The following is a 14,458-nucleotide window of genomic DNA, read 5'->3' as shown; positions in this document are numbered from 1 at the left end:
AAGTATACTTTAATCAAATTGGTGCCTCTGTTTCACTGTGAGAGCGAAGAGGCATTAATGCGTAGACATTGGCTGCAGCAGCTGGGTTGCCCCTTTACTTTTCCTCCTGTCCCAATCTTTCTTTAACCTCCTCTGCTGGTGTTGCAGGTTCGATCAGCCATCGCCGTTCAAGGAATCCTGAGAAGTCTATCAGGGGATAACACAAGACACAGAGACAGGGAGAGATAGAGAAATGCATGCAATGAAAATAAACTGCATAAATAGAATTATACACCCATTATTTTTTGAGTTCGTTCATGGGATGTGGGCGTTGCTGGCAAGGCCAGCATTTATTGCCCATCCCACATTGCCCTTGAGGTATGGTTACAGTACAGAAGGAAGTTATTCAGACAATCGAGCCCGTGCAGGCTCATTGCAAGAGCAATCCAGTTAGTCCCATTCCCCCGCTCCTTCCCGGTAGCCCTGCATTTTTTCCCTTCAAGTACTTATGAAATTCCTTTTTGAAAGCCACGGTTGGATTTGCTTCCACCATCCTTTCAGGCTGCGCGTTCCAGATTACAACTACTCGTTGGGAAAAAAGTGTTTCCCCATGTCGCCTTTGGGTCTTTTGCCAATCACCTTCAATCTGTGTCCTCTGCTTTTCGACCCTTCCGCCAATGGGAACAGTTTCTATTTATTTACTTTATCTGAACCCTACATTATTTTGAACACTTCTATCAAATCTCCTCTGCTCCAAGGAGAACAACCCCAGCACGGGGTAAATGCGGTCAAAGTAGCTTCAATTCATTTATTTGAGCATTAAACAGCTCTTTAAACATTACTGTGACATTATGGTAGCGTGCCCTCGCGGTCTCAGATGTTCCATCAAATTTCTACGGAGGCGTGGGTTTGAACCCCACTGCTGTTAGAATTTCTGCCAATGTTCATCTTGGCCGATTCGCAGAAAACCCGATTGTCGTGCGATGGAGCAGAGGATGTGAAAGAAGCTGAAAGTGAAAGTGCAGATATTATTTTCATCGCAATGACTGGACACTTTTCCATAGGTAAGGGCCTCTCACCTTAAGGTTCTTTCCAGCAGAGTGGGACAGGTGATCAAAGTGACTGGGCTCGAGCGGCGCAACCAGTCAGTGCGCGGTCCTTATCTGACAGTCCAGGGCCGGGAAATGGCGAGGTTGTTAGTCGAGGCCCACCGAAACCAACCAATCCTTTTCCTTGTGAAAATTTCGGCCGGAGTTGAACGTACAATTGGTGTGTTCCAAAATGCATCTAGTTATTTGCATCGCCGTGTGGTTCCTCCGGCGTATGCTGTTGCAATAGCAGATGAGAACATTTCGGACTGAGATGAGGAGAAATTTCTTCACTCAGAGGGTGGTGAACCTGTGGAATTCTCTACCACTCAAGACTGTGGAGGCCAAGTCAATGAATATATGTAAGAAGGAGCTGGATAGATTTCTAGTCACAAAAGGCATCAAGGGGTATGGGGAGAGAGCGGGAATATGGTATTGAGGTCCAGGATCAGCCATGATCGTATTGAATGGCGGAGCAGGCTCGAACGGCCGAATGTCCGACTCCTGCTCCAATTTTCTAAGTTTCTATTTACAATTGGTGTGTTTCGTAATGCATCTAGTTATTTGTTCAGCCATGTGGTTCCTCCAGCCTATTCTGTCGCAATCGCAGATGAGATGTTTAGTCTTCTTAGTTTACAGAGGGAGGCTTCGGAATTGGAGCCACAAACTATGATTTTGATCCATCTACAAATTATGGGATTTAGCTTGAGCTTTAAACCAGCGCGTTAGACCGCTCAGCCACGATACTTTCCATCTTGCGATCTTCAGGAGCTAGTTTTACAGGAATAGACTTACTGCAAGCAAGAATTCTACCCCTCAAGCACCAATGCTCGCACCGCAGCAGGATGAATGTGTCCAGTTAGAAACCTGTCTGAAGGAACATCCCGTCTGACAGAGCTGGAAGTCCAGCAGATTGACTTTCGCGGTGAGCAGATGATGAGCCTCCTTCTTGAGAGTGTTTCGCCAATCCAGCTCAGAGTGGATTAAGCCTTATAAATTCGGGTGGGACTGGAGCCACTTGTATCAGAGGAAGTGGATGGGGGCTGTTTCCCTTCCTTGACAGATATTAATGATCCTGTTCCGGTTTTGCTGCAAAATTTCACTTCCCAGCTCCGAAATCAACGAACTAAAATTCAACGGTGGTGTGATGCGAACACACAATTTCTGAGCGAAAAGTCCGATGTGCTACCCATTGCGCGACTAAACCGGTTATAAATTATATGATTTCACATTACCCATATGCTGCTTATGAACTTTTGATGCGGTAGAGCAAGTGGTTCGAAAGCTCAGTGGGGTTTCAAATGAACTCCTGAGAAAGTTGGTCCAATGCATAGTGCTCCCTCTCCCTCTCTCTCTCTTACTCTCTTGAGCTCTCACTCTCCCCGTTTATCTATAGAGGGTTCGAATACAAAGAGGTGGAAGTTGTGTTGCAGCTGCACAGAGCTCTGGTGAGACGCCATCTGGCGGACTGCAATCAGTTCTGGGCACCCCACCTCAAGAAGTATGTATTAACCTGGAGGCTCGAGGGGCTGAATGGCCTATTCCTGTTCCTATTTTGCAATGAATGAAACAATAATTCAAGAATCGAGACGCTAATGTATCAGGATGAGTGAGTGAAGAATGTTTTCTGTTTGAAGTACTGATTTCATTTATTGAATATCCTCAGTGACTCAGCTCAGTGCAGTCCAGTCCATACACCTGCTCGCACAAAGTGGCATTTTCTTTGAGAACACGAAAGATGTGTTCAGGCCATGACAGTACCGAGTGCGGGTCGGCCTGCGCGTGAAATGGAAAATTGAGGTGAAATATTACCACAAGCAGCGGATGTCTCTGTTTCCATTTCCAAAATGCACGCACGCACGGGCCGAATCGATGCAGCTCCTGGGAAATCTGCGAGGCGAGGCAGGGCTGCCGTGGATCATTTGAAGCAACTTACACACACACGATTCGGCCCGTTTCACGTGGCATCTCCTGTTTCTAACTTTTCTTCCCCTCCCGCTTCCTCTACTCTTCCAGCTGCCAGGTGAATTAGATGCTTGGTGAAAACACAGGGGAATTCATGAATCCCATCCTGACCTGGACAGCAGGGAGCGAGAGGGAAAGAACGGTACTGCCCATTGAGAAGGGATGGATTTTGCGCATGCCGGGAAAAATAGGCACAAAGATCTCATCTCCCTGCTTCTTTGGAATGTGGGATACCTTAATGCTCAGGTGATGATCTCACTGCCCCCCCGGCCCATGATCTCCACTCGCACGCTCCGTCCAATCTCGCACACCTTTGCTTGGGTTTGAAATCGTGTAACTTTTCACACTGCGATTCAATTTGAAGAAAGCGATGCTGTGATAACATGTGGCTATTGAGGAGTTGCAGTGCAAGAAGGCGAATGATAACAGTGACAGTTCTGACACTGTGAGCGACAGTTAAAGGTGGACAACATTTACAGTCTCATGCAGCAGGTCTGGGTCCAAATCTTTCACGTGACATCTCCTTCTGCTTCTGTCACTCATTTTCCTCCACGGAGAGTTCATTTGGAATTCCTGTGCGTCTGCAATGCGCATTTTCCAGATCTGCTTCGAAAAATCGGGACTTTAAAGGCATTGCAATGACCTGCACTTTCTTTAAATGAGTTTTGTTCGCATTGCGTTCGACTGTGAAATCGCTCTCGGTTTTCATCTCAATGAAGCAGACTGTGACCGCATTGTATCTGTCAGCGTGTAAGTGGTGAGTTTGGGGTCAGCACGGGTGGTTTTCAACTTTTGAAATCTCACCAATTACAAGAGAAAAGAGACATTGAATCAAATTGTCCCTGTCAGTGATGAATTGAATGAATATCGCTCCAAGCAGACCTGGACAATGCGCAGTGCAGCCGCACAGGAGTTCCAAATCCACCCTCTCGCTACTCGGCAATCGCATGAACTGAACTTTGCTCTGACCCAGTGTCACCGCGCTGAAATCGAATGTTTGTCGGCCACATTTTTTCTTAACACCATAGTTACTGGTTTAATGGTGAAAACTGCCGTCCGCTGCACTGTAAGTACAAGAGACAACTTTGTAGACACCGTGTAGTGCCACAGACCTGCTCGTTGGACCTGCTCGTTTCATCTCCTCTCATTTTCACCACACCTGAAAATTACTGGAGCAGAGAATGGAGAATCACAGCTCGAAAAATCAATCCTCTCTGCCACGATGGGACTAAGGCTTCCAACATACAGATGTTTAATGGCAAGGTGAGTTTAATGTTCAGAAATAATACAGCACAGATTTTCACTCATGCAAGCTTCACACCCTTTATTTTGGAAAAGTAAACTGATGGTGGAGAGATGTTATATTGATCGCTGCAACCTGAATTTTTAGCTCGTTGAATCAATGGTTCAATAGCAAACGTATTGTGTCTCTGTGGCGCAATCGGTTAGCGCGTTCGGCTGTTAACTGAAAAGTTGGTGGTTCAAGCCCACCCAGGGACGGTAGGTAAACTTTTACCTTAAGATTCATGGTCTCGTATTTCCTGGTTTCAAATATATGTTTTGTCTTCAAAAAAATGCACGGTTTCGATGGCCAGCTGAGCACGGCCGATCTTCCACCATATAACCTGAGATTGCCTTCACGGAAATAAGAATTCTTCTTGACAGACAAGGTCTAAAGATTGCAGGAGAGCCGCTTCACTCTGACAAGGATGTTTCTGCAGTGAGCGACACCAGACTGTTTCCACAATAAATGTCAGTCCTTTTATTTTGGAAACGCAAAATTGTTTTCGAATTCCGAAGGGTTTCAGTTCATTTGTGAACTCCACCACTGACACTGCTGAAGGTTGTAGGCTCAGGGAGTGGGGCCTCCAGGAGTGGACTGTAAGAAAGCTGGGTTTCGGCATCCTGACAAATATCTGCCGAGGAACCAGAGGAAACCGAACGAAGGAACCGTCTGGGGTTTTACCTGTTGGTTTAGGTCTCGGGGTGAATGATTCCTGACTCCCCGAACTGTCTTACATTTAACTCAGGTCAGATCAGGATTAATTCAGTTTACAGGAGGATAGTGTCAAATATCACCCACAATCGAGGGAGACAAAAGCAGCCATTAGAGAAGCTACGAGATCATTGGAAAAGAAGATGGTGCAGAATTGTGGGAATAAAAGCAAACGCCTTTTCAGCTCCGTCAGGATTCAGAAGACCATTAAAGATAGTTTAGGTCCACTGAAAGGCAGTTCAGGACAGATTCCCGGACTATGGCAGAGCTGTTAAATGATTATTTCTCATCAGCCTACACTCCCGTGGATGATGCTCAGATGCCAGCTGTGGGATGTGCTGTCGACAATAACATCATAAATATTAAAATAGAAAGGGATGTCATCTTGGATAAATTACGAAATTTCAAAATAGATTGTGCTCCATGTCCAGATGATATTCACCCACGGGTGTTTAAAGAGATGGCACGGGTGCTCTGTGAGCCCCTTGCCTGTATCTTCAACTGCTCAATGGAGTCAAGGATTGTCGCCTCAGATTGTAAGGTAGCTCACGTCGTTCCCATTTTCATTAAAGGGGACAAATCAGAGCCAAGCGATGACGGGCCCATCAGTGTGAAATCGATCAGAGGGAAGATGCTTGGAGGGATCCTAAGCGATGCTGTTTATGATCACGGGGAAAGAGAAGGGGCCATTAGAGATACTCAACGCGGTTTCCGGAAAACAAGGTCGTGTCTTAAAAACTTGCTTGAGTTTTTTGAAGAAGTTGCTGGGTTAGTGGATGAGCGTAATCCGCTTCACATTTTCTATCTCAGGCTTGTCAAACTCATTTTCGATGAAGAGCCTGATCCGATATCATGGCACTTGGCCTGGGCCACATTCAGCAAAAGTTATTAAACTAGAAATACATGAAGATGAACTATATTGGTACTGACTTACATTTAGATTTTATTTACTTCTACTGCTGCTCCCGATACCTGGCACCTCTTAGCTTGAACCATTGCATCAATATTTGGAGTAAATGACTGGGCTGTGCGATGTCTTGGATAAAAACATGAGGCCACTTGTCATTACAGAACTTTGGAAGTGATTTCCACAGTTTCACATTCCCTGTGTAAAGATGTTTCTCTTGATCACTGCATTAAAGCAGAAAGTAGGGGTTAAGGGTCGCTACTCAGACTGGTAAAAGGTGGAAAGTGGTGTTCCACAAGGATCGGTGCTGGGACCACTGTTCACAATTTGTATGAACGATTTGGACTCGGGAATTGGATGTACAATATAAAATGTACGGATTACATCAGTTTGGGGCGGGGTAAAGCTGATACTGATGAAGACTACAAGAATATACAAGAAGACATTAATAAACTTGCAGAATGGGGGTGTAATTGGCAAATTAATTTGAATAAAGATGAGGATGAAGTGGAGCATTTTGGTTGCAAGAACAAGGAGGCCTCATAATGCTTGGACAATAAGAGTCTATATGGGGTAGAGGAGTACAGGGATCTAGGGACACAGATCCACAAATCACTAAAATTAGTGATGCAGGTTAAAAAGGCCATAAAAAAGCAAACCAAGCACTAGGGTTCATTTCTAGAGAGAAAGAATTGGAAAGATATGTTAAAATTGTATAGAACCATGATTAGACTACACTTGGAGTACTGCGAACAGTTCTGGTCTCCATATTATATGAAGGACAAAGAGATACTGGAGAAGGTGCAAAAAGGATGTCACCATATAAGTGGTCGCTGGATTTGGTGTCTCTGTGTAACTGATCCCTGTATTTGGTGTCCCAATGTAAATGATCCCTGGACTTGACGTCTCAGTGCAAGTGGTCCCTGGATTTGGTGTCTCTGTGTAAGTGGTCTCTATATTTCGTATCCCTGTGTACGTGTCCTTGGATTTGATGTCTCAGTATAAGTGTTTCCTGGATTTGATGTCCAAGTGTAAGTGGTCCCTGGATTTGGTGTCTCAGTGTAATTTGTTCCCGGATTTGGTGTCCCGTGTAAGTAGCACTCGATTTGGTGTCACAGTGTACGTGGTCCCTTGTGTATTGAGGCATCGCTCGTGGAATTTTTCTCCTCTTTCCACTTTTGCAAAAATTGTTGCCAGCTTATTAAAGCCATTAACTGGCTCTCGGGTAGGGCACAGAAAAAATGAGACCTCGTCAATTTCCCTGATAATGACAGGTCTGAATTCGAGTTAGAGAACATTTCGCAATTAAACCAGACTGGGCGTGTCGGGCCTGAGTTGCGACTTACGAACGGAAAAGTAGCGGCCAGTTTACCTCGCACCATGGGGAAGGGCTGAGCACTCGGGTTTTTGTAGAATTTATTTATTATGTTTGTTGCCTCCCTGGCACCAACCTCGACGGGATGACAATGATTAATTTTCTGTTCGGCAATTCCGGCTTTCAATGGCGGGGCATTTCCCCACAATCCCCCGCGCCTCAGAATGTGCCCTATCAATGACTACAGGAGAACCGTGCGCAGTGGCAGGACCGGGCTGTGCTCTGAGCATGAGCAGTGCGAGTGGTGGCGAAGGACTGAGGAGGAAGAGGCGAGTCGGAGGCCGGGAGAAGACGGGGGAGTAATTGGACCTATGGTTAGGCGGAGAAGGTTCACAAGCACCTGATCACATCTTGAGGCCACAAATATGCGTCCACAGGCCCAGTGTTTGCACCTCGGTGACAGGCCCGACCAGCAGCCGTCCGAAAAGCAGTGTGACGGGCCGCCATCTTGCGAGCGGAAGTCATGGCAGAATCTTGGCGCATGCGCGGCCATCTTGGCACAGGAACAAAGAGTGGGCGGGGCTTCAGGGTCCCAGTGATAGGAACAAAGAGTGGGCGGGGCTTCTGGGTCCCAGTGACAGGAACAAAGAGTGGGCGGGGCTTCAGGATCCCAGTGACCAGGAGAGAAAATCATTGCCTCATTTATTTTATTCTCACTCTGCCCACAGCGGGTGTAGAACTGAACCCAACCAGAGGAGAGGGAGGGAGAAAACTGGGAGTGGAGGGAAGAAATATTGGAGATGGTGGGATGGGTTTGGATTTCAGCACAGGGAGGAGGGAGAGTGTGTGGGACGGGGATTTACGGCTTTGGCGGAAAAGAGAGGATGGAAAGTTCCATAGAAACTAGAATTGTCTGTTCCAAATTTCGATCCTTTATTTAGAGTGATGACTTTTGTAAACTTTTACAGGGTATCAGAAGGGGAGGATTTGCAGACGGGAAATTCAAACCAAGTATCACATCAAGATCTGACAGAGTCACTCGATTCACCAGGACCTGAATATCATCGACCTTTGAATGTGGAAGGAGAAATGTTTGTCTTTTCTGTCTGTGGGACAAGAATTCAAACATCAGTGTGACTGGAAAAGCACCGAGACACACACCCGAGTGAGAGCGTTCCAGTGCACTGACTGTGCAAAGAGCTTTCACCAGTTACACAGTCTGAAAAAACATCACACCATTCACAGCGGGGAGAAACGGTACACGTGTCCTGCGTGTGGACGAGGCTTCAACTGATCATCCAACCTGGAGAGACACAAGGACACCCGGACCACGGAGAAACCGTGGAAATGTGGGGACTGTGGGAAGGGATTCAATTACCAATCAGAGCTGGAAACTCATCGACGCAGTCACACTGGGCAGAGGCAGTTCACCTGCTCCACACAAAGCAGGAAAACCACAGTTTCCGGTCTGGGGTGCGTTTCCTGATCTCACCGGAGTGGCACTGAGCCCCACAGAGCAGGAATATCCCAGGCCTGTGCTGAGTTTTCTGTTGTCAGGCTCGTGGTTTCGAGCCCCACTTAGGGTGGTTTGTGTTTTTATCTTTAGGCTGATTTCACAAGCGATCCTCAGTTCCAAATTCCCCCGGCAGAGAGTTCAAGGAGTATTTGATATAAATTAGATTCAAGGGCAGTATCAGAAATGTCCTCCTTGATTCTGGACCTTGATCTCTCTCCAACCGCTCGCTGCTACTGATTGAACTTTATTTCAATTCACCTGCAGCTCGGGATCAGTGCGGATCAGAGTGTCTGCGGGCCCATCTCTCCCTTCAGAGCCCATCAGTGCCGGGAAAAGAATGGAAATTTTACAGACATTACGTGTTCTGTAACTTCTCATGAAAACTAAAGTGTTTTTCACTCCGTGTCCAAAACTGTGTGGTCTCCCCTGGTGTGTCCACTTTCTGTGTTTATAAACACTTTGGTGTATTTCGTTCCGTGTCCATAACTGTGAAGTCTCCCCTGGTGTATTACCATTTTGTGTTTATAAAGAGTGTAAATTATTGACTGGGGGTTTGTGTGTTGGGGGTTTGAGGGTGAGCTCTGATTCCCGCAACCTGATGGATTCAATGGATGAAAGAATGAATGAGAGAGAGGCGCGATGTGGGAGATGGGATGATAGAAGAATGTGTCCACGAACCTGGTTAAAAGTGGCCCAAACACAAGATAATATTAAGATATCATCAGCAGAACATTAACATAACCTGAGTTCCGAGATCTGGTCGGGTCCCATTCCCCCGAGGTAAGGAGTGAGCGGGAGAGGCAATTCCACCCGGTTTATGTTTGTTTTTTCCAAAGCAACGCCATACACTCTAACTTGGGATGGAGTCGATATAGCTTAGTTGAGAATCCAAAAATTTGAAAGTCCCTGGTTGAATCCCGAATTTCAGCAAAATTTGGTTGTTTGGATCTCGTTCTTTGGGTCGAATCTCGCATTAATTTACACAGAAATTTTAACCGGCGCTGGAGGCTTGGGGAAGGAATAGAGAAGCATCAAGGATGAGAAATATTCATAGCATCTTTATTTAGCTTTATTTCTTTCTGCATTTTTCTCTGTTTTTTGCCTCTCTCAGCGCCGGCGAACATGTGATTTGAAGCATTTGGTTTCTGAACTGATGCCTTTTCCTCATCTCCGTTCTGTCTGTTTCTAACTGCTTGTGATCATTAAAGGGAACAAGCCCCGAGTTAAACGTTTATCAGCAAACCGACAGAGATATATCACAGCGGGAATAAAACTCGTTGCTTCACATTGTTAGATACTCAGTGACTCAGATTGTAATGTGTGTCAGTAAACACACCCGGATACTGAGTGACACAGTTTGTAATGTGTGTCAGTAAACACACCCTGATACTGAGTGACACAGTTTGTAATGTGTGTCAGTAAACACACCCTGATACTGAGTGACACGGATTGTAATGTTTTTTCAGTAAACACACCCGGATACTGTGTGACACGGATTGTAATGTTTTTCAGTAAACATACCCGGATACTGCGTGACACGGATTGTAATGTGTGTCAGTAAACACACCCTGATACTGAGTGACACGGATTGTAATGTGTGTCAGGAAACATACCCGGATACTGAGTGACACAGATTGTAATGTGTGTCAGTAAACATACCCGGATACTGAGTGACACAGATTGTAATGTGTCTCAGTAAACATACCCGGATACTGAGTGACACAGATTGCAATGTGTGTTAGTAAACATACCCGGACACTGAGTGACACAGGTTGTAATGTTTGTCAGAAAGCATACCTGGAAAAATGGTTCCGGAAATGGAAAGAATTGGAGAGATGGGAAAAGAGACAGACGGAAAGAGATGGAGACACGGAAAGGTAAGTGAGAAAAGAAGGATAAATGAAGAATGAACAGAAAGAGTTTTTTTCTCCGTCCCAGGGGCAAAGATATATCAAACATTGCAATGAATGCTATTTCAAATACAATTTCCTCTGACTTTTTGCGTGAATTTCCGTGTGACTCAAGTCCGGATTTTCAAAGTCACTAAAGTAATATCATAAATTACTAATGGCCCATGTGGGGATCGAACCCGCGACCTTGGCGTTATTAACACCACGCTCCAACCAACTGAGCTAACCGGCCATTTTTATTGTTTACGTCAGTCGGTTTGGGGCACGCATTGGGTGGTCTGTGTTTCACTTCTCACACTGCGTAATACGGTTATTGCAGGAACATTGAACACACCACATCCCTTAAACATTGTTACTTGTTTCTGCATAAAACTGGCAAGGGTATAAATCGAAATTAACAGATAAGGAGCACTTTAATGCGACAAATTTAATTCTGGTGATAATTATGTTCTGAACAGTGAAAAGCCCACCCGTGAAACACTGCCCCGCTGTTAAACCAGTGGGCAGGACCCTGAGGTACTGCCAAAATCGTGTGCTGAGGTTTCCGTGGTGCAGTGCTTATCATGTTCGCCTTTCACGTGAAAAAGCTCGATTTCAGTTCCCGCATAAAAACATAGTATTGAGGAACTTGCTTCGGATAAACCCCCAAGCGTCAACTTGTGCTTGGAGAAGGGAAAATTCTTGTTCCTTCCTGTTAACTTTAACAACGGCTGTACCAAATTCCAGGTGTCGTAAACTATCAACATTTGAAACCAGACCCTTAAAATGCAGTCTGGAAAGTGGAAAACGGTGAAAGTGCATCACATACAAAGCACAAAAACTTATTTAAAGTTTCATTATCCATGTTAGTATTTCCGTGATTCTGCAGCATAAAGTTATCGGTTACAACAATTATTCATCTTTCACAGAATTTCATTAGTTTCATGAATTAATTTAACAACGTTCATTGGTTACTGCAACCACAAGCTTTAGCTCGGTGAAATATTAATGTTGTTAATCATGCGATGTGATGTTTTTCTCTGGTACAATCATTTAGCGCGTTCGGCTCTTAACCCAAAATTTGGTGGTCCGATGACCCCCAAGGGACGATACAATATCCCCGATTTCAATGCGTGTTTTCATTGTAAGAAAATGCACCATAAATGAATTTGATGAAACGTGACCAATATTGTTGACTTGAAATAGTTAGTGTGCAACTTGACATTGCACCACATCGGAATCCAAATTAAGATTCGGGGCCAGAAAAGCAGATGCATGCACGGAGGCAGAGGGCAAGGCTGAAGTATTAAATGAGTACTTTGCATCTGTCTTCACCAAGGAAGAAGAAGCTGCCAGAGTCAGTAAAAGAGGAGGTCGTGGAGATGCTGGATGGGATAAAAATTGATAAAGAAGAGGTACTAGAAAGGCTGGCTGTACTTAAAGTGGGGAAGTCACACGGTCCGGAGATATGGGGGTGTGCCAGACGACTGGAAAACCTCAAATGTTACTCCCTTTTTAAAAACGTGTGCAAGGATAAACCCAGCAATTACAGGCCAGTCAGTTAAAGCTCGGTGGTAGAGAAGCTTTCGGAAACGATAAATACGGGATTAAAATAACAGCCAGTTCGGCAAGTGTAGATTAATAAAGTAAAGCCAACACGAATTTGTTAAAGGCTAATCTTGTTTAACTAACTTGATTGAGTTTTTCGATGAAGTAAAGTGCCACATAATAGGCTTGTCAGCAAAATTGAAGCCCATGGAATAAAAGCATGGATACTAAATTGGATAAATGACAGGAAACAGACAGTCGTGGTGAACGGATTTTTTTCGGACTGGAGGAAGGTAGACAGTGTTGTTTTCCATGGGTCTGGACGAGGACCACTGCTTTTTGATATATATTAATGAATTGGACTTGTCCGTACAGGAACAATTTCAAAATTCATAGATAACACAAAACTAGGAATTGTAGTAAACAGTGAAGAGGATAATAATAGTCTTCAAGAGTACACAGACGGGCTGGTGGAATGGGCGGACACATGGCAGATAAAATTTAATGCAGAGAAGTGCGAACTGATATATTTTGGCAGGAAGAATGAGGAGAGGCAATATAAACTAAATGATACAAATGAGGTGCGGGAATAGAGAGTCCTGGGGGCATATGTGCACACATCTTTGAAGGTGGCAGGACAGGCTGAGAACGTGGTCCTGGGCTTTATAAATAGAGACATAGAGTACAAACACAAGAAAGTTATGTTGAACCTTTATAAACACTGGTTCGGCCACAACCAGAGCATTGTGTCCAATTCTGGGCACCGCATTTTAGGAAAGATGTGAAGGCCTTAGAGAGCATGCAGAAAAGATTTACTAGAATGGCTCCAGGGATGAGGGACTTCAGTTATGTGGACAGACTGGAGAAGTTGGGATTGTTCTTATAGCAGAGTCGGTTGAAAGGAGATTTGATTGAAGTGTTCAAAATCATGAAGGGTTTAGAAAAAGGAAATAAAGAGAAGCTGTTCCCATTGGCAGAAAGGTCGAGAACCAGACGACATAGATTTAAGGTGATTGGCAAAGAAACCAAACGCGAAATGAGTAAAACTTTTTTTACGCAGAGAGTTGTTATGATCCAGATGTGCTGTCTCAAACGGTGGAAGCAGATTCAATCGTGGCTTTCAAAAAGGAATTGGATAAATATTTGAAGGGAAAAATTGCAGGGACACGGGGTGACAGCGGGGGAATGAGACTAACTGGATTGCTCTTACAAAGAGATGGCAGGGTCTGGATGGGCCGAATTGACTTCCTTCTGTGCTTTAACCATTCTATGATTCGATGATTGGATGGACAGAGCGGTCTAAAAGGATACGCGATCGGTTGTGTGTAGCAGGGAAACTTTCGACTGGTTGCACGGCTGTGTTGCTGACGGCTCGTTGGTCTCGGATTATGGTTTTCACTTTGGGCGTTTCACTTATTGATATGTGAGAGGTCAGGAGTTCAAATTCCCGGACGAGCACTCCTGTGTCACTATTTTCAGTGGAAATTCATTCATTTGTTTCCCACATCTTTCCAGCGTTGCAGAATACAGGATTGACTTAATTCTCGAGCATGTTTGACGTTCAGAGGCCAGAACGCAGAGGGTTTGTGGACGCAAAACCACACAGAGAAAGGAAAATGTCTCAACGTGGTGTGCAGATTGAAGCTGAATGTGAATGCATCCTATTTCAGGCGATCTCATCGGTGCAGAATGAAAATGCTCTTGAATCGGCCGGGAATCAATCCCCGTCTCCTCGGGTGGCAGGTGAGAATTTTACCAGTGAAACAGCAACGTCCGGACGGTAGCGGCTGCATGTGTCCAGTTGGAAACCTGTCTGAAAGAACATATAGTCTCACAAATCTCCTGTGAGTACCCTGTGCATTCTGATTTACAGCCGTGCATCAAAGGCGCTCGCAGCGGCAGTAGTCGAGTGGTTCAGACGTCAGATCTGAAACCCAATGGGGTATTCCGGCAGAAGTTGGAATCGTGCTATCGGCGCTATTGTGTAAAGTTTTGTTCAATGCTCAAATAAATATGAACTGGAGATAACGGGCTGCAATTCCTTCCCTCAGAGAGATACTCCACCGCGGCAGATCCTTTTAATTGGGAGCCCAGTGGTCTCTTGCAAAATATCAAGATACGTGAAGGGAACTTCACAATATTCCACAACTGTCCAAAACTGGGCACCGCACTTTATAAAGGATGTGAAGGCCTCAGACAGGGTGCAGAAACATTAACAGGAATGGTTCCAGGGATGAGGTCTTCAGTTACGTGGG

At 45.0% G+C, this 14,458-nt stretch overlaps 2 non-coding genes across 2 annotated transcripts; one reads left to right on the top strand and one right to left on the bottom strand.

Annotated features, from left to right (window-relative positions):
* The first annotated feature begins 4,458 nt into the window (after positions 1-4,458).
* trnan-guu (transfer RNA asparagine (anticodon GUU)) lies at positions 4,459-4,532 on the top strand. The gene has a single exon. It is a non-coding gene; the product is annotated as a tRNA-Asn (tRNA).
* A 6,302-nt stretch (positions 4,533-10,834) lies between these two features.
* Positions 10,835-10,908, bottom strand: trnai-aau (transfer RNA isoleucine (anticodon AAU)). Its single transcript has one exon. It is a non-coding gene; the product is annotated as a tRNA-Ile (tRNA).
* Positions 10,909-14,458: the final 3,550 nt, after the last annotated feature.

Source organism: Heptranchias perlo, chromosome 20, assembly GCF_035084215.1.
Source record: "Heptranchias perlo isolate sHepPer1 chromosome 20, sHepPer1.hap1, whole genome shotgun sequence".
In the NCBI taxonomy this organism is placed as follows: domain Eukaryota; kingdom Metazoa; phylum Chordata; class Chondrichthyes; order Hexanchiformes; family Hexanchidae; genus Heptranchias; species Heptranchias perlo.
Note: the sequence above shows the minus strand (reverse complement) of the source record. Positions and strands in the feature narration are given on the sequence as shown.